This window comes from Nomia melanderi, chromosome 7 (genome assembly GCF_051020985.1).
Source record: "Nomia melanderi isolate GNS246 chromosome 7, iyNomMela1, whole genome shotgun sequence".
In the NCBI taxonomy this organism is placed as follows: domain Eukaryota; kingdom Metazoa; phylum Arthropoda; class Insecta; order Hymenoptera; family Halictidae; genus Nomia; species Nomia melanderi.
Window position 1 is genome coordinate 9,532,775 of NC_135005.1, and position 18,949 is coordinate 9,551,723.

The window sequence follows — 18,949 nt, forward strand, 5'->3', positions numbered from 1 at the left end:
ACCCTTACCCTGTGATTTATTCCTCAACTATCAATAGCAGTTACTCTGCAATTAATAATTTATTGAAAAAGGAGAAAAATTCTGGGTATATCTTATGTTCATGTTTGTTCTGAAATATAAAAACTGATAATAGAAGAATAATACTCAAATTGAATTCAAAACAAATGAGTAACATCCATACTTGTTATATTCTATTTAAAATTTTCACCGCGAATCTAGCACGTTATTATAAGATAACAGATTACGAGAATTTCTAGATTAATTCAATAAAAACCAATAATCTTTATTTTCAAAACGAAAACCTATTTTGCTATTACGAATTTATAATTTCCAGAGTAAATACGCAATTACACTGGAACACAAAATATTTTGCATTTCCCAAATTGTCGCCAGTAAAATGTTACGCGAGCTTACTAGCGAAAGCAAATAATACACCAAGGGGTTAAACGAAAATAAGTAATCGGCAGATTCGTTCGATTTCTGCAATCATCAACCTAAAGACTGCAAGCTCACACTCCACGAAACTTTCCACCGATTAATTGCTAGCTGCAAGAATCCTCCGCAAACAACGCGCGCATATCAAAGTTTCACACGCGTCGCTCTAAGCACACATCACCACGAAAGAACAGGTATCTAGCAAAGAACCGTAACAAGCTTTCTGGTTGGCGGTCGCATTCGCGGCGCGTTAATTAATTCCCGTGGCGAGCCGAAAACTCTGGTAATTGATGCCGTAATGACGTTTCCTCTAATTATGCAACACCGTTGGCAACACGCGGGGGTTGGCTCGCGTGTTGCGGCGTTGCCTCCGTCAAGCGCCTTCTTCTTCTATCCCTTTACCCCTTTCCTCTTTTCCGCTTCTCGTCGAGCGTGGCGGTCTCCTAATCTCGCGAGCCCATTATCATTATTAACGTCAACGGGACCGTTTAACGACCGCAGGTCACTTTTTCATGAAACGCGGCTGGAGAAGCTGCGTCGCGTCGCGTCGCGGCTTTAACGTTGGAGGGTCACGACAAAAGAGAAAAATGCCCGAAAAGAGGAGAAAAGAGGAGAAGAAGCGACGGCAGTCGCGAAACGTATACACGAAACGAGTCGGGTGGCGATTTCAAGAGTCGCGCGCGGAATAGAAAAATAAAACGGAAATGGTAGCCGGGAAAAGAGGAAAAACTCGGGGCTTTGAACCGCTTGGTGAAAAGTGCTAAAAGCGTCGGCATTTTTTCTACAAACGCCTCCGCCAGCCACGCGCTTTCACTCGCCGTTTTCTTTTGCCTTTACCTTTTCGCATGCGCGGCGACCATCCTGGAACCTCTGGGAACGCCACGGATTCGTAGCCATTACCGGAACGGCGATCCTGTTTTGCGTGTTACCGGTGACAACGGGATGCACATCTCTTCTGACACTAGATTTACGGAATGAGTCAATGTGACTTATATAGAATTTTATGAACATTGGTAAACTTTTTAGTGGATTTTAATTAACGCTGTTAGGCGAATATGTGTATACTTTAATTGTTCACTTTTGAACCTTTGATTTGTAAAATGTAAATGAACGAATAGTTTTTTGAGAACTGTACAGCACAGTGTACTGTAAATATCTGTAAATATAGCAAACATTGTGCAAAATGTGTTAGACTACCTTTTAGACTTTATCAGTGTCTTTCTAGTTTTCTTTTCAGACAGTTCTAAGGTTACTATGCCATTTAAAGACTAAACTTTAAAAGAAAAGAAGTATTTCATTCTTAACAGCAATTTTTTAAAGCAAAGTTTGAAGCTAATGATGAAGCAAAAATCTATATCCATTGGTAAGAGTACTAAAGCAAAAAAATTAAAATATAGAAACTAATAAATCTTTAATAATATTGGTAGTATTTATTACTTCAAACAATTCGTTAATTATCTTCTAAATATAATTGTCATACAAGTAAAGAAACACATATCTTTGTAAAAATCGATTTGGAACGTTAAGGTTGCGAAGGCAAGTGTTAGTGGCCTATAGCATTTTTTCTCTTCAGTTTTGAGCACTCACATGTCAGCTGTTAAGGGAGGTTAGTTATACCGGTTGTTGGTACGAGTTCACGAACAAACGAGGACCGGTTCCATTCCATTGAACCGATCTGCTCAGCAACCGGAGGTAGACCGCGTTACGTATCGCAAAAAGAATCGGACTTGAGAAAAAATTCGAAGAACACGGAATATCGTCGTACGACACATAAAATATCTGAAAAAAGAAATCGAATTCGTTCTCTTCGAATCGATTACAATTCACGGTAAACGTGTGATACATACGAAATATTTTAATTCTCAACGACGTGATTAATTACATCCTTAAAGAAATATAAGATTCAATGAGAAATCGATAATGCAAATAATTACTGAAACATGTTCGCAATAATTTTAATAAAAATTCAATAAAAAGGTAATGCTATTTTCAATACAGTGGTTGTAATGCACAGAAGCAATTAAAACTGTATAAAATACTCGAAGACAAATGAAACAATGCGCATAAACAGAATGTCTGATAAATCATCCGAAATAGTGAGTGCCATAATAAATAAGATGCAATTAACATCTAAATTTCATCGTATGATACCGAGCATTTTCACTGAATCAAAACAGTGCGGCATTTTGCCGGTCCCCTTCATTGAAAATTCAGCGAATTTTATAATTAGACAGAAAATTCGTAATTTAGAAACACCCTGTAGAAGAATCGACGATGACCCACGCGACACAGCCGTTCTGGCAACGAACAAACAGCGGAATCACTTGAAAAGCCTGCAAAACCTCATCAGGCGAGTATTCTTCGGTGGTAGCTCGGAGCCATTCTAGCGAAATCGCTCGCACATGCGTACTTTACGATTCGCATCGTTCGAGCCGCAAATGGTGGATCAGTATGGCGACTAGGTCGCCAACGGGAGCAGAAAAATACAACGGGAGCATAATGGCACCAAAGCCGAACACCTGGCCTCGTATCAAATATCACGGTCACGTATACGCGACGAAGTTTTCGGCGGTTCTCCCGTATGATCGCGGAACCTACGATTATCGTCGTGGAATACCGGAGGAATCAGGAGGAGCGGCCACTAATGGCGGTATACCGACGCTGAATCTGGTCCAAAGACCGACACGACCCACGTCGGTTGTCTGGCGAGCTCGTAAATTCAATTAGTCGGAGAATATCTGCAGGACCAAGCCGAACACTGTCTTTCTTCTTCTTCTTCTTCTTCTTCTTCTGCTTCTTCTTCTTCGTATTCTTCGTCGTCTTCTTCTTCATCTTCTTCTGCTTCACCGTCTTCTTCTGCTACTTTTGCTTCTGCTGCTGCCTACTGATGCTGCTTCTGTTTCCGCTTCTGCATTTGCTTCTGCTCCTGCTTCGTCCTCTCCTCATTCTTGATCCACCTTCCAGATCCTCTTTATCTCGGGCAAACGGGAATTCGCCCACTTTTGTTCTTTGTTCCGTGCCACTTCCTTTTGCTCGCGGTACCCTCTATACTTCCTCCTTTATTCCTTAACCCTGCCACGTCCACTTCTTATTCTTCGCGTTGCCTATTCTTCATCGGGAATAAGAAAGACTCCCAGGACAAAGTTCGTATTGCGTAGGAGTGTTGTGCGACCACCATCTCCAGGAATATTCCGAGCGGGCGTCACCTGTTTCGCGGCTACTTTGGGACCGCAATGCGGGCAATCGCGACAGAAATTTAATTACGAGGGATTTGTAGAGATGGGGATTTCTGTGGGATTTCTGTCAGATTTCTGTTTGTTACGTTTAAGATTGTATTTTATTGTTTGTGTTTTGAATAGCGGAATTGTAATTTGTCAGATTAATGCTGAATGAAATGAATGAAAAACGATGTAGATATAGAACGATCGAAATTCTCGTGGCATTTAACGTGTAAGGTTTTTAACAACAAGCGAAAATTATTTCTCTTTCTTGCTACGAAAATAAAGAGATAAAATATGTTTTGAACAAAAAGCAATTTGTAACGAGAATTGCAACATCGATACTACTGTACCATAATTTATAGGATAGCGTTTGCAGTATTATTAAGAAATTTTCACTCTCGAGAATTTAATCTATGTCGTTGTCGAGTCGAATTTTGCTGGGTGGAATATTGTCAGCGTCTAACCATAGTAAAACATTCACTAGTAATTTCGATAATATAAACCTGGCAGGAGTAAAATACTATGATTTCTGGGGCAAGAACTTGTGTATGCCTGCCAGGTAGAAGAATGAGGAGGTTAAAGTGCCCAAGGAACACGATACCGTAGCAAATAGCTAATTCGTACTCTGTGTGCGCATGACCTCGTCTTGCCACACAAGTAGAATTCATAGGAGACTGTTTCGACATCGAGAAATTCGTATCGGTTTTATTTTTATGAAAGGATCACCGAGGACTGACGTTTCGCATGATCGTGAGATTACGATGGAGAGAAAATCATAAACCTGCTATTACCTATGTTGATTAAAATATTTCACAATTATTTGTTATTGTACGATCATGTTTCTTTTTGCGGTTTTTAATTGTTATTTTTAATAATCCGAACGAAATGATGAAATCGGGATGTAAGAACTTTCAAAATGTACAGTATCGTGTGTTAGTTATACAAGTTCAAGAAGGAATAATATATCTATCATCGAAAGATCGCACATTTCACAATAATTTATCAATATCAGAAATATATTTATAATACAAAGCAGGAAAAATTTTAATATTTTCGTAATTAATTTTCGAAAGAAAATTCGACTATTCGACAACGAAATTTAATAGAATCATAGTTTCATTTGCAATAAATAGTTCTCCCATAAGTCTATAAGCATAAAATATATTCATGCAGGTATTTCTATATATTCCCATTGTACAAATTTGAATCTATCCATTGTTCTTTACATTCACGATGTAAAGCTAGAAAAGAAGAACAATAGAGTAATAATGGAATAGGTGATATATCCTCAAAATAGACTGATAACAAGAAAATAGAAATCTATGTAGCAATCTTTGATGTTATCAAAGACAATTTCATGTTCTAATAAAATATAATCCGAAATCAATTTTTGCATTACAAGCGTTGTTAAAAAATACGTTCTTGTCATTCTAATCGTTTACACTTATGAAATTATATTTCACACTGGAACAGAAAACTTCATTTCTTTAACGATTTGCAATCCTCCCGATCAGTTTAAGAAACAAACAATGTTTTAAACATCTATCTTAAAAATTCTGTAGTTGCTACATTAAAAACAATGCAACGTAATAATTCCATATTCAAAAATTAACTTTCATTCGCGTGTGTGAATATTGATCTATCGGATCGACACAAAACGTTTTAAAAATCTCCAAAAGACAATGGACATTGGAATTATATATAATTTCAAAATAACTTTCATCGATTAATATAATAAATAATTGATTGTATGTCGCAAGTGGTGTAGTGGAATAGTTATTCGAGAAATTAGATAAAACTTCGAATTTATACAGTCCATAAACTTTAAGACCATACTTTCGAGTTCCCTTTACGACAGAAACGACTAAAAAGGATATTTTATCGCCGTAGTTAAACTAATCGAACAGGAACTCCGCGTTTGAATTAAATCTACATTGAAATATGAATTTCGATGGAAAATAAAACCGAACGGAATAAACATTTTAAGTCGAACGAACTCTGGTAACGTAACCTTTACATTTAAAATATGGAACACGAACATGAATGCTCTATTAGAGTTACAAGCATTTTAATTAAGCATGCTGTAAACAAACAACTTCATTCTACATGGAATTTCGCACAAGTGCAAAGAATTCGAAAAATTCTTCCCGTTTTAGAATGAAAAAGAAAATAATACGTTTTCAACACATTTGCCAATATCTACAGAACAATATCATTTCCATCGATACTAATAACCTCTTTCCAACGTGATGGTAATTCGTGGATTCCATTTCTGCAGAATGATTCATCTCTGAAAACTTGAAATGACATTATTGAACAGAACAGTTTAGTGGACCTAATAATATTTTTCAATCTATTTCTAAATGATTTAATGTTTCGAAATTAAAATTAGTGTTCGCTCATTTTCAAATGCTGTTCAATGAAACGTTATACTATTATGATTGAATTAAATAATCGAGTCGTTTCTGGCAATAGTGCAATGCCAACTGACTCAAGCTGACACGGAGTAAGCTCCTACAATCAGTCAAGTTCCAAAAAACAATTAATAAGATAAGAACAGATAATAAGAATTTACTAATAACATATACATGATGAATGTGATAAAAGTAGATATTAAGCTGACAAGAACGGCCACTATAACTTTGTTCTTAGCCATAAGGCTGGAAAGCGATACTGTAGCATTATTCTATACTCTTTATAGCGTTTCAGTCTACAAAAATCTATAGCGAGAATATCATTTTCGAATTCGCCATCTAGTGGTCGAAACGATCATTGAAATATTGATACATTGCGACACTACGCTCGGAAACTTCTCAAAATAGACGCCAAACAGAGTAAATGTAAACATCCATCATCTACTTTCTTCCTTTGATGATCTCTAACAAAAAAAATCGGAAATATATTTCGAATACAGTTCACGAGACTCTCGCCACGTTGACACTTGAGCAACCGCGCCCGTCAAAATGGCGGGGTTTGGTTTCCGTATGTTGCAACTACCGATAACTCTTAACCTCTTGCGATAGAAAGAGATTGTTTTTCTTCCAAAATTGTCAATGACATTTTATACACATCGATAGTCTTGTTGCATTATATACACTAGACTGTTTCGAAATGTATCACTCTATACAAAATGATTAATAAACAAACTTAGCGTATATCCGCGTGCAACAGGTAAAAAAAATTCCTAACGCAAGACTGCCAAATCTCTGAATTCATATCCAGCGCAACAGGATAAAGGCGTTAAATATACAAAATGGCTTGGAAAATAAGTAGTTTCACTTGAATACTATAATCAATACATAAAGAAACTGAAAAGGAACCTATTGTTCTAATTTTTACACATATTAATCATGATAAACGCTCGGTTATTCTAGCGTTAATGCTTCGCCTATAGAGTAGTCCATCTCGGGACAGGTTTACAAATCAATGTTTTACATTGGCTACCGGTAGGCAGCAATAAAACGTGACGAGCGGCCGCTAGTAACCATTCTCCGATGATGCAGCCGCGGATAGCCGGCCGCGCGCAGCACAATGAAAAACTTTCGCATGGAAAGCGCGCGTCAGCGATCGCATGGAGAGGCACCGGTGTTCTTTCATTGCGTGGGTGGTTTATCGATCATTGCCCGGTCGAGGGGCGGAATGATTTTCTGCTAGTGCATATCGGTTATTAATTACGTATCGAGATGATTACAGGGCCGTTGGAACAATTGGAGGCGAGCTTCCAGGGGGAATTCGTCGGTCTAGCAGTGAAATCCCGATCGCCTTCACTTTTTTTGCATAATGAGACCCCACGCCATGACTTTCAACCACACGACCGACTTCAAATTAACTACTAAATTTAACGTGAGCGTACCTCGCGGCGGCATTTAATGAACGTTTAATGAACTAAGGCTGTATCACAGCGCGGACACGCAGGTAATTACACCGAAACGGGTCTATACCGTTTAACGCAGCGCGCGTTGAATTTCGAATGATAAAAAGCGCGATGATGAAAAGAAAAATTCTGAATAATTTTAGGCTACAAACGGGTAGATTTGAATGTTAAGGTAAGTTAGAATGTGAATACACTTTGCTGAAATGTGTTAAAATAATCGACACTCAGGAGAACGAAGATGTGTTCTGCTAGATCACTTGAAGGCAAGGTTGAGGAATTCGACTGATACTATCAGTTTTCATTTGTTTTCATCTAATTTTTTGTTAGTTTTCCTAATTTCTCATAGTTTCGATTACCAATTTACTATTCGTCGATACGGTTAGTATGTAACTAATCGAAACTATAAAACTGTAAATTAGAAAGACCGCTAGACATCTGCTTGTCTCCCAACTGTAAATATCCTACTGCAACATTTACTTAACACTTCATTTTTCCGTTATTATCTTTTAATAAAGCGTTTATGAACCTTTTGATATATGATATTCCTGTTTTCTCCTCGAATTCAAGAAAAATTTACAAAACTATTCTTGGTATTATTCTATAATATCATTATACAAAATGTGTCGGAAACTTCCACAGCGACATACGAATCCTCATTCGTAGGTAATAGGCCAGCGTAATTTTTTCTCCCCTGAATTACTCGTTTCTCAAGTTTCGAAAACGGACGCAGTACCATTACCATCCGTACATGGTCGGCCATTTTGATTAATAGAATACCACTATCTTCAGCACACGTTGGAAAAATCGTAACTAGCGTACTAAAGCTCCTAGCATTAAGCCCACTACTCGTGAACCGAGTTATCTCCATAGTAAAATGAGCATAACGTTTATCTGCCTACACGCTGAGAATTTAGCAGCTTATGACCGCCATTTCGGATACTTGTTTTGCACGACTTCCTGTTGTTTCCGCTGTCGTTACGTTATCGTACCACCCTTCCTTACCACGCGAACGTCATAGAATCGTCTATCGTCAATGAAGATCTCCGTCTACCGACGAATAGATCCGGATTCAAAGATTTTAAGACGTAGAAGAGAAGTAAAATGGAAAAATTCAGATATTCTCACTACGTCCTATTTGCCAACATTTTATAGTAGGTAATACCGCTTTGCATGCAACATTTGATGGTTCATAAATTTCGTGTAAAATGGAAACCATCAAATATTGTGCAAAGAATTCGTCACCTGATGTAATGTGCTTTTAAATAGTAATGTGTTTTTAAATTATATTACTTTAACGATTCTGTGAAGTCGTTGATAAGAGTACCGTTACGAGGTTGTATAATTATAGTTGTGCAATTTCATTTGCTACCATATGAATTCGAATGTTTGTAAAATGTACATTCTTTTGAATGGTTACTTAATGCGTCCGTTTATTATAGGTATAACCACTATTTCCAGTTATAATAAACGTTAAAGTTAGTTGCTATGCGTTGATTTTGTTACTGGAACAGCAGTATCAGGGAATTTATATAATTGTTAACAAAAATCGTAACTCCTAATTAACCTAAAACTTAATAGATTTGTCATATCAAGGTTATTTTTTATTTCCAACGCAACGCAAGTGTTATAGCTTGCTATGAAAAATCCCCAAGAAAATCGAAGCCAAAGTTTATTAACGTTGAATTACTCTTGAAAAATTTCTGAACGGTTGTACACGTAACAATTTCATACTGAATAGTTCCATCATTTCACAAAAAGCGTACTACAGAGTTCGTAACACGTAAATGTCTAAGAGGCGAATATCTATGCAAACTCGCGTTTTCATATTTCAATACTGTTGTTCAATGCTTAATCATAATATTCATAAACAAGTATTTTTACATTGTCACGTTCCGACCGTTTCCATATATCACGCACGCATAAAATCTCCATTCATAAAAGGATAATCATAAACGTCAGTCACTGGAATCAACATTTCACATGCGCCGATGTAATATATTTGCAATCTATTTTTATATGGAAAATTGTTCGCTTTCGAATTGTTCCAACAGCACCATCGACGCCCTGCTGTAAGTACATGCAGGACATAGCCGAACAGATGGCGAAATAGTCGATCGTAATTGAGGATCTCCGTCAACCGACAAATGAAGCCAGACTTAAATCCGATATGATCATGACGCTCCGCTCCGTGGGCAAGCATCGTAATTGTTAATTGATTTTGATGATCGGAGCAATCACTGTGAAATAGTCGACGATTAAAGCAAATAACGAGATATCTTGCATTGCGCTCGCAGAAATCTCGAAGGGTGAGCGGCATGGACCGTGTAATCGCCTAGTGGCCTTCCGTGAATAAGTCATCCTCGTAACACGACCTGAGTTATGAGGAAACGTCTTGATAGTTGTGCCAACGACCTCGTCAGCGAAGAGATTGGCATGGTATTATGACTGTGAAAAATTCAAAATTCGTTTTGATTTCACGCTGTTGGGGATGCGATCAGAAGTTATACGACCCTCACGACCGTTCCCTAAAAGATTAAACTTTGACAACTTGATAGACACGTTCGTGTACTGTGCCTAAGACGTGGAAAATTGTTAAAAAAGAATGGAAATTTGTCTAGAATTTTCTTTTGCACAATTTTGATTAATTTGAAAGATGAAGCAAAGAAGATATATTAAACTAAATAGTATAGCAATAAAGTTAATTGTTTTGTTCTCACACGAAAAGCAATTTGAAAATGCGTTCAAAAATATAAGATTGTGTAAGGTTGAAGTAGCTAGCAAAAGCTTCTGATATACAATTGACATTTTCAGTTGTGCGGGTGCACATTTAGAAAATAAGAAAGTGGAGACTTGACAAGAATTAGAAAAATTCTACAGTTGCTTTTGTGAGGTATTGACATTTTCGATTAAATCACTTTGTTTCTCATCGACTGTTCCTTACTACATTTAACACTAGATTTAAGAATGTTTATTCTACACTTTATTCTATTCAATCTAGAAAACTACGTGTTCATTTATATAGATCGTGAAAATTGTAGCTTCAAAATTAAAGTATTGCAATGTGCATTCGCATAATTGAACGTATCAAAAACGACTTGAACTGTTACTAAATAATGTTTAAAAAATGGAGTATCCGTCAAATTGACGGATTCCGTAAATCTAGTATTAAAGGTAAGGTAGTTTATATATTCTGTTTTTCCATTTAGCGATTATCTACCTCTCACCCGTTAAATTATTCTCCCCATCACTCAGTATATTTGTAACTTGAAATCTATTCCATTAGGTGTTTACCTACGACTAAACGAAAAAGTATTCTTTACCAAGGAAAACTTTAAATATCACGGAATATTCATCAGAAGAGTTTAATTATGCATACAAGCCAACGACCGACAGTTTAAATATTTGTTATGGCTTCCTTCGTAATTTAAATTATCTCGGGAGTACATAACCGGAATGATCCGTTGCGTCGTTGGGCTTAATGAATTTATCTTCTTATTCTGTTAGGCATTACGGCATTCAGGAAAAGTGTCGATGATTTTGAAACTTTTTCTTTTACTTATTCACCCCTTCAACAAAAATCAGTGAAGACACTTAAGACGTAATTATTCCTTCACGCGGCTCACGTAATATGTTAAAATGATAACAACCGACCAACGGACGCAATAAAACTTATCCGACCCATGAAATACTTTGCATACAAAATTACAGCTCGCATACCAATAAAAAAACAACTCACAGTTTCTTACACCTTAACACTAACCGTACCGGCATTTTTCCTACCGTGACCAGTCAAATAACTGGCTGCATAATAAAAACAACCGAATTTAAATGATACATTCTTTTTTCACTGAAAACAGAAACGAAAGGAGAGGCAAAAAATCGAAAACTGATTTCATTGGGCAATACAGGAATCAATATAAAGTTAAATGAACGAGAGAAACCGCAGAATTTTCAATCCGGTTCATTTGACCGGTTCATTTGACCGGTTCATTTGATCGGTTCATTTGACCGGTTCATATGACCGGTTCCCTGTTGCGGTTAGCGTTAACAAATAAAAGTTTCCAAACGCTATCCAACAAATAATCATCATTACATCTAACCATTCAACCATTCGAACATTCATTTCCCTCTTCCCGCAATTCATATAACACCGAGGCTGAGCCACGAGTATTTACATAGTCACGGGTAAACGCGTTCTCTAAATTCAATTTCAACATCAGTCCAATTTATCTCGCTCGCGGAACGGAACGGACGCCGGCGCGCGATGGTTAAAATAGTCGGGGGAAACCGATTCTCAGACGACTTCCACGTAATATTCGCGGATAAAGAGTTGATCCGAAGACATTCGAGCGGGATAACGCGAAAATCAAGAGGAAATCACCGACATTCCGGCGCCTATGGCCGACAGAACGGCGTCGCCCACGTAGCCGGCATTGCCGGGCGAATGGCAGATTGATGTTAACACTGAAAAATAAGTCTCGTGGGCGAAGAAGTCAGGAGCGGCGTGTTATTCGGTACGAGGCACCGAGCTGAGGCGCGCGTCCCGCGCTGAACGAGCGTGTCTCGTAAGTAACCCACGAAACTACCCGCGGTTTCTTGCCGTTCCGCCGCGATACGGATCTGCCATTTTCTCGTGAAGCGTGCAACAACATCTCGGCCCGGTGCGCAGTGGCTCCACCCACAAATCTGCGGGCTACGAGCATACTGCTTCATGCGAATTGCGAAATTCGTTGCTGGCTCTGCGTAACGCGCCCGCGTTCACGCCATTGTTCTAGACCGATGGCTGGACGGCCGGTTGGCCGGGGCACGGCCGTACCCGCTCGGACAGGTAAATGAAGAGGCTTGATATTTATTAGACGTGCCCGTAACGTATTGCCCACGCGTATTCATAAATTCATCTTACACTCGGCTGTCTTGTGAAACCGGAAGAATAAGGAATCTGAAAATTTACGATCAATAGGCCCCGCGCTATAAGTATATTTAAAGTAAGCTGTTACCATTTCTTCCCCGTTCCTCGCCGGCCTGAGCGGCGCGCACCGGCGCACGCTGAATAGCGCTTTATTATGCGCCGTTATTGAACGTTCAGCCTTGATTAATGATTGGTAACGCGAGACCGTATTATCTGTTTGCAGGACGCCCTTCCTAATTAAAGTTGTTAAACGCGCCAACGGTGGAAGGAGGACTTTCGCTTCGCCCGTGGGAGGACGTTAAAGGCACTCTGGTATATTGCGCGCGCGAGTCCTTCAATCTAAAAGTGAAATGCGCCTAGCGGTCGCAACGCGATCTGGATGATGAACGTGATAATGGAAGCAAGTGCGATTTCACGGAGGGGACGTGTTGGATAGAAACGTTTTATTAGTTTTCATCTAATTGATAACGGCAAAGTTTTAACGTTTCGAATTAGGTACTTTGCGTTTGAAGAAGACGTGGAAGGTTTTCGGGTTTAAGAATATGGATATAAGATCGTTTGGGATTGTGTATAAGATAGTTTTTCTTTTAAAATTGTCAGTGATATCTTTTACACGTTGATAATCTTGTTGCATTACGCATATTAGATTGTTTTGAAATGTACCGCTCTACATAAAACGATTAATAAACAAAATTAGCGTATATATCCGCGTGAAATAAGCAAAAACAACATTCTTCCCGCGAGACCAAAACGAAACGGTCACAATCGTTCGAGGTTGATCACTGTGCACCGCAGCCGTGTACTTCACGATCGTACGATTCGTCGGTGTCTCTGGCGCAAATAATTCCCGTCCAGAAGCTGTACTCCTCTTTTTCCAGGTTGATACGATGCGAACGACTCCGCGCGCCGCTTTGGCCCGGGGGCAGCATCTCGGGATGCAAAGCGAGACAGAAAACCGGTCGGGTGCAATAAAGTTCGCGTTTTAATTCCGCGCCGCGGCGCGGTTTAAGTGAATTTAAAAGTCGCGCCTTATACCTGCATTTACTGCGCAGTAAAAGGATGCACTGGGGTCTCTAATAGCACTCGTCCGCCGACCGAAGTTCCGAGGGCCGAACCACTGCGCCACGGCATTTAGGGTTGCGCTAGCAACCGTGAAGTACCCCAATCAGCCGATAGGATATCTATTAAGGTATATTAGAGCCACCGGCCCTCCTCAATAAATTGCCGCTTCCCTGGCCTTTCCTACATCCTCTCTTACCTTATCGTCTTCTTTACCTCGATCTATGAAGATCGATACGTCTCCTCGCCTTGTGGCTGTACATGAAACTCTCGCCATCTTTAATACCCTATGAGATATTAAATTAAGGAATCCTTTTTCTTAACCTTTCGCCATTGGCTGCTGTAGCTAATTAACTGAAGCCAATCCGCCGATCGATACGATCTATATGATGTATTATTATCCAGGGATTTTAAGTGATTTGCTAAAGACTATGAGCTAAAACGTGTAGTTTACAGAAAGCTTCAACGATATTTTGATTATAACGAACCGAAATGTACAAGGCAACGAATAATACCGTGGATTTCAGGGGAAATATAAATGTTTAAAGACTAATATTAAAATGAATATAATTATTCTTCTACTCTACGTGAAGTTGAGCAAAAATGTATAACTTTGATATACCAAAATACTTAGCATAACACAAATATTCGTCAAGATCGGAATACAGTAAAATTCAAATTTATAAACAATCGTAAGAATTCGTTGTACCATTGAAATAGAAATACATCGCGGAATTCAACTCCAAATGTAACGAAACCCGCAATTCGACTTGCACGAAACAAAAAGCAATTAACATTAACACACATATTTCACGATTCCAACGGCATTTACGATTTTCATTTGTTCCAAACGTTCAATTTATCGACCCGAGACCGTCCGTAGCACCTTGGCACCCCAGTCGTTTAACACCGTAAAAAACCGGCGGTTATTAAAATTAACTTTACACCGCGACTCGTTAGCGTCCGAAACGTACGCGTTTATATATTAAAAGTAATACCCCGTTAACTTTTAATTACCCACGGGATAAACGATTCGCAAGATAATCTGCCGAAACAGAGCGCATAAATCGGAGTCCTTAAACGCGGCGCGTAAATCGTTTCGAAATATCGACGAGTATCGTCTGTTAAAAAGATCCGTATCGTGAGGAACTTTCGTTGTACTTACTACCTCCGATCTCTTTCTGGTTACGAGCGGCGGCCCCTATTCGTGTATTAGTAGTTAATTATTAACGCCCGTACAAAAACGATCTGATATCGCGGAATAAGATCCTAAAAGGCAGGTGCGACCCACGAAGGACATCTTTCCCGTCGATCGTCGGATGAACAGCGTCGTCGGGCGGGAAACCGGGATCGTCGGGCTGGAACAACGCCCTGTACACCTTCGTATTCGGCCGATTCGACATCGTCCCGGCTCGCGTAGACAATGAATAGAGCATGGAAAGGGTGTCCGGTGTTCCGAAAGGGACAAAAAAGTATCGCGGCAATTAATCTCGTATTTTATACACGGTAATGAATCCAGATACTTATCGCGCGGACAGAGGACCGTTCAGATTCGTTCGCGGGAGCAAACGGGAAACACCGGTGACAACACCGTTAAGGAGATCGGCGTACCGGCTGGGCGAAATGCAGGTGGCTAACGGATGAAACGGGAAAACGTCCGCGACACGGTTTCAAAAAGAAACGATCCCCGAAGGAAAGCAACAAGAAAACTCGCGGGGACGCTTTATATGCTAATTCCGACACGGCGAAACGGCGCGATAAGGCCGATCGCGTCGACGCGTTAGTCACGCAAATGAGACTCGACTAGAACGGCCGATAACATCGTTGACAAAAAAGACAAACGAGGAACGGGAGGATAGAGGTAACGAAGATTTCGGGAAAGGAAGTTATAACTCTGACGTGTAACGAAGTCTGCCAGTCGATGGGACGTTTATGCTTTGTTCGGCGTGTCCGGTGTAATAAAAGAATGCAAATCTTAGCCGGACGAGAATTTATCTGGGCACTGCCTCTTCTACCGGATCCACTGTACTTCCGGCGGCCGCCGGTGGCGTCGCTCGCCGTTTAATTAGGGGTCAGCACGTTTAGGCGTGTGAATTCCTTTCTGTTAGTTACTATACGTATAATAGTTCTCGTTATGAGGGCCATGCCATGGCGCCCGATCGTCCTTCTTTTTCGAGACTTGAACGAACGGTCCAACGATCATCGCGATGGTGGCTCGAATCCGCCGAAAACATCATTCCCCCGCAACCTCCGCCCACTTTTTATTCGGTCACAGGAAGGAACAGATGCTTCTGATAGGAGCAGAACGAGAGGATCCACCCAGGATGAGATACGCTTCGTGATCACTGCTGTTCTTAGAGGCGTGTTGCCGATAGCGGACACACCGATAGCAAAGTTTAGCGGTGAAGTTGTATTCCATTCGAGTCGTGTTAACACTAGATTTACGAAACGAACCAGTTTGACTCGTTTTTTGAAATATTATTTGGTAAATATTTAGGTCGATTTTGATTGATGCAAATATGTATCCTAATTGTCTGCTGTTAAACCTCTAATTTCCACAATTTAAATGACCGAATATCAATTTCTCTATAAAAACGATAGAATAAACTGAACAGTAAATGTCCGTAAATCTAGCGTTAAGTGGAAACAATTGATTCTAGTGGCTGCTAAATTGAGACACTCGAAGCGTTACATTTTTCAACTTAACGATCGTGGAACATAGTTTCTTGGGGGGCTGACACACGTTACGCCTTGTCGTGCCGAGAATTGTATTCTAATTTAGTGTCAATTTATGGGGGATACATAACTCGGCATGACCACTTTTACACGTTCGCTGTCGGCGTCAAATAGAATATGGATGCCAGCTACTGCCAGCTCTGGTAGAAGTTGCTCCTACGTTTATACAGGGTGTATCTAGTAACCGGTATTTACAGGGTACAACTCCGTTCTTGGGGAAGGAAAGGGATCGTAAAGGGAAAGTTTGCACTGTGATAGTATAATATTACAGTACCAGTTTTCTCATACAAGTATTGATGCAGTTGCAAACTGCAATTGCACTGGCTTCAATGAAACTCTATACTCTTCTTATATAAACCATTTTTCCACGTATGTTAACGTCTACGCATGCAGTACTAACCCCTTGCCTTATAATATCGTATTAGGATCGCAATGAAAATTTTAAACTGAACTTGGCAAACCTAAACGTTATTTACTCACTGTCAACATAAATGAAATATTACTTTTCTATTATCAATCGTCAATCATTGAAGTAAATGTAGATATAAAAAGGCATCAAATTCTTCTCTTCTTTTAGATTATGAATGATAAAGCAGTTTCATCGAACACAATTGTGAAAGAAATCGTAGGTCAAGGGGTTAAGCAATATCGTAGAATTATATCATTTGAACCTTGATGCATAGTAAGATGGAAGGTTAAACGAAAATTGGAATAGTTCTAAAAATACACACACTAAACCAAAGATATAACAGTGGGAATTGTAAAATAGTAATTAAGCGTATTCAGTGTGTAATAATCAGGGGGAAGCAGCAAAGCGTTTAGCGGCGAAGTGTGAAGAATTCAACTGGTGTTGCCTTCCAACGGTATATTAACATGGACCCCTGGCAATTAAGGCGGTCCTGGTCTCAAAAACAGCGAATATAACGATTAGCAGGCGTGTTTTACGAGTGTGGGCATGGTCGGGCCCATCTTCGTCCAGTGACGTAATTGCAGACAGGATAAAGTTATCTGATAGTTATAACACGCCGGCTAAATATCGCGAGCCGAACAGTCTACATTTTATTGTAGGGTACGCTATCTGCCGCGTAAACGTAAAATGTCACACAGCCACCGTGGCAGTGTATATTGCCCTTTCATCTATCTGAAACACTTACCAACGGTGTTCTTTAGTGACATTAAATCAGCATTCCAACCAAACGTACCATTTGAAAATTACTAAGGGAAAGGACTTGTTAACCTGTTAACTGTGGAATTTAGTTTGAAAATTCTCTCATTGGGCGTGTAATAAAATCAAACAATGAACTGTATACTCATCAAAGGCAGGGCAAATGCACCTGTAATATATTCTAACGATAAGCTCAAACAAAACTAAGAGAAATTACCTGTTCATCTGAAAAAATAAATAATTCGTCGCCAAAGAAATTGTACTAATTGGTAGTATTTTGTTAACTGAAATGTGATTTGGTATAAAATGGGTTGTCTGCTATCGTCTACTATTATTTTAAAGGAATTGTAATACATAATATGTATAGTAAAACTGTTATAAAATTATTGCTTACTGTAACGAACGTGACACTTCTGAAGTAATGTAAACTTAAATTTCTAATACACATGACTTTTGTATAAGTATTATGGTATGTACATGCATTTTACAATTTTCAGAAATCTGAAGTAGCAGGAAATTATATTAGGAATGGATAAGCATAAAATCAATATAATTCATTTTTGCACGTGAAACCATATTGACATGGAGTGATGCATTTGTAAAAGTCATTTTTTTTAAAGTTTGTAGAGAAGCAGTCTATGCAATGATGCTATATGCAGTAACAATTAATACAATGAGAAACTCTTAAATGAGACATTGAGAAGAAAGAATCAAGTGATTAGCTGTAAAGAAGTAGTAAATAAAATAAAATTTGTGTAATCTGCACTTTCAATTAATAAAAATATGGCACAGTTTATGACTAGATATGATCAGTGGTATAAACACTTATACCCAACATCAACAAATTTTAATAATTATAATAAACTGCAATCTACGCGTTTCAAAAATAATTACTATATGTATGTATGAATTAATTGCGTATGACTAACGCCTGTGTTTTTGTCGGTATTCGTGTAATACCAATGATGAAAATATGAAAATGATACAAGTTAATGAGGAAACTTTCCAAAAATGTGCATTTTAGTAATGAAATTTTATCTCCAGCAATTAGCTGTGTCATAATGGACTGACGACACATATTTCATCGTGCGCCATGTACTTACGGTATTCTAAGAATTCCGTTTTACGTTTTGGACATACATTAGCAAACCTAAAATGTCAATGATCGTGGCGACTGTTAACTGCCTACGCAACAGAAAATAAATATACTTAACCCTTTGCACTCTGTTGGCTTCGCTGCGGGGACACTCGTAATACACTCCATAACTCTATTGGTTCCGCTATAAGTACATGTGTAATGTACGTCATAGGTACCATGTTATGGATAATTTTCAATAGAAAAATTCCATTTTTATTTGTATTAGAATAAAGCAAGTCAACGAAAGAAATCAGAATATATGAACAAGGATTTATCTATTTCTTTGTCTTAAACAAACTTTTAGGATTTCAAATCTTCGCCTGAAAAATAAGTGGTGTTGGTTGATTGGATCGAAAAATATTAGTATGAAAAATTAATAAATTTAGAAGATCTCGATAAATAGAAAAATCAT

At 38.8% G+C, this 18,949-nt stretch overlaps 1 protein-coding gene and 1 pseudogene across 5 annotated transcripts in view; both read right to left on the reverse strand.

Annotated features, from left to right (window-relative positions):
- The window catches only part of LOC116433095 (UPF0489 protein C5orf22 homolog), a 476,138-nt gene that overhangs the window by 420,479 nt on the left and 36,710 nt on the right, over nucleotides 1–18,949 (reverse strand). The gene's annotated exons all lie outside the window — the stretch shown is intronic.
- Nucleotides 6,105–6,328, reverse strand: LOC116433152 (U2 spliceosomal RNA; annotated as a pseudogene).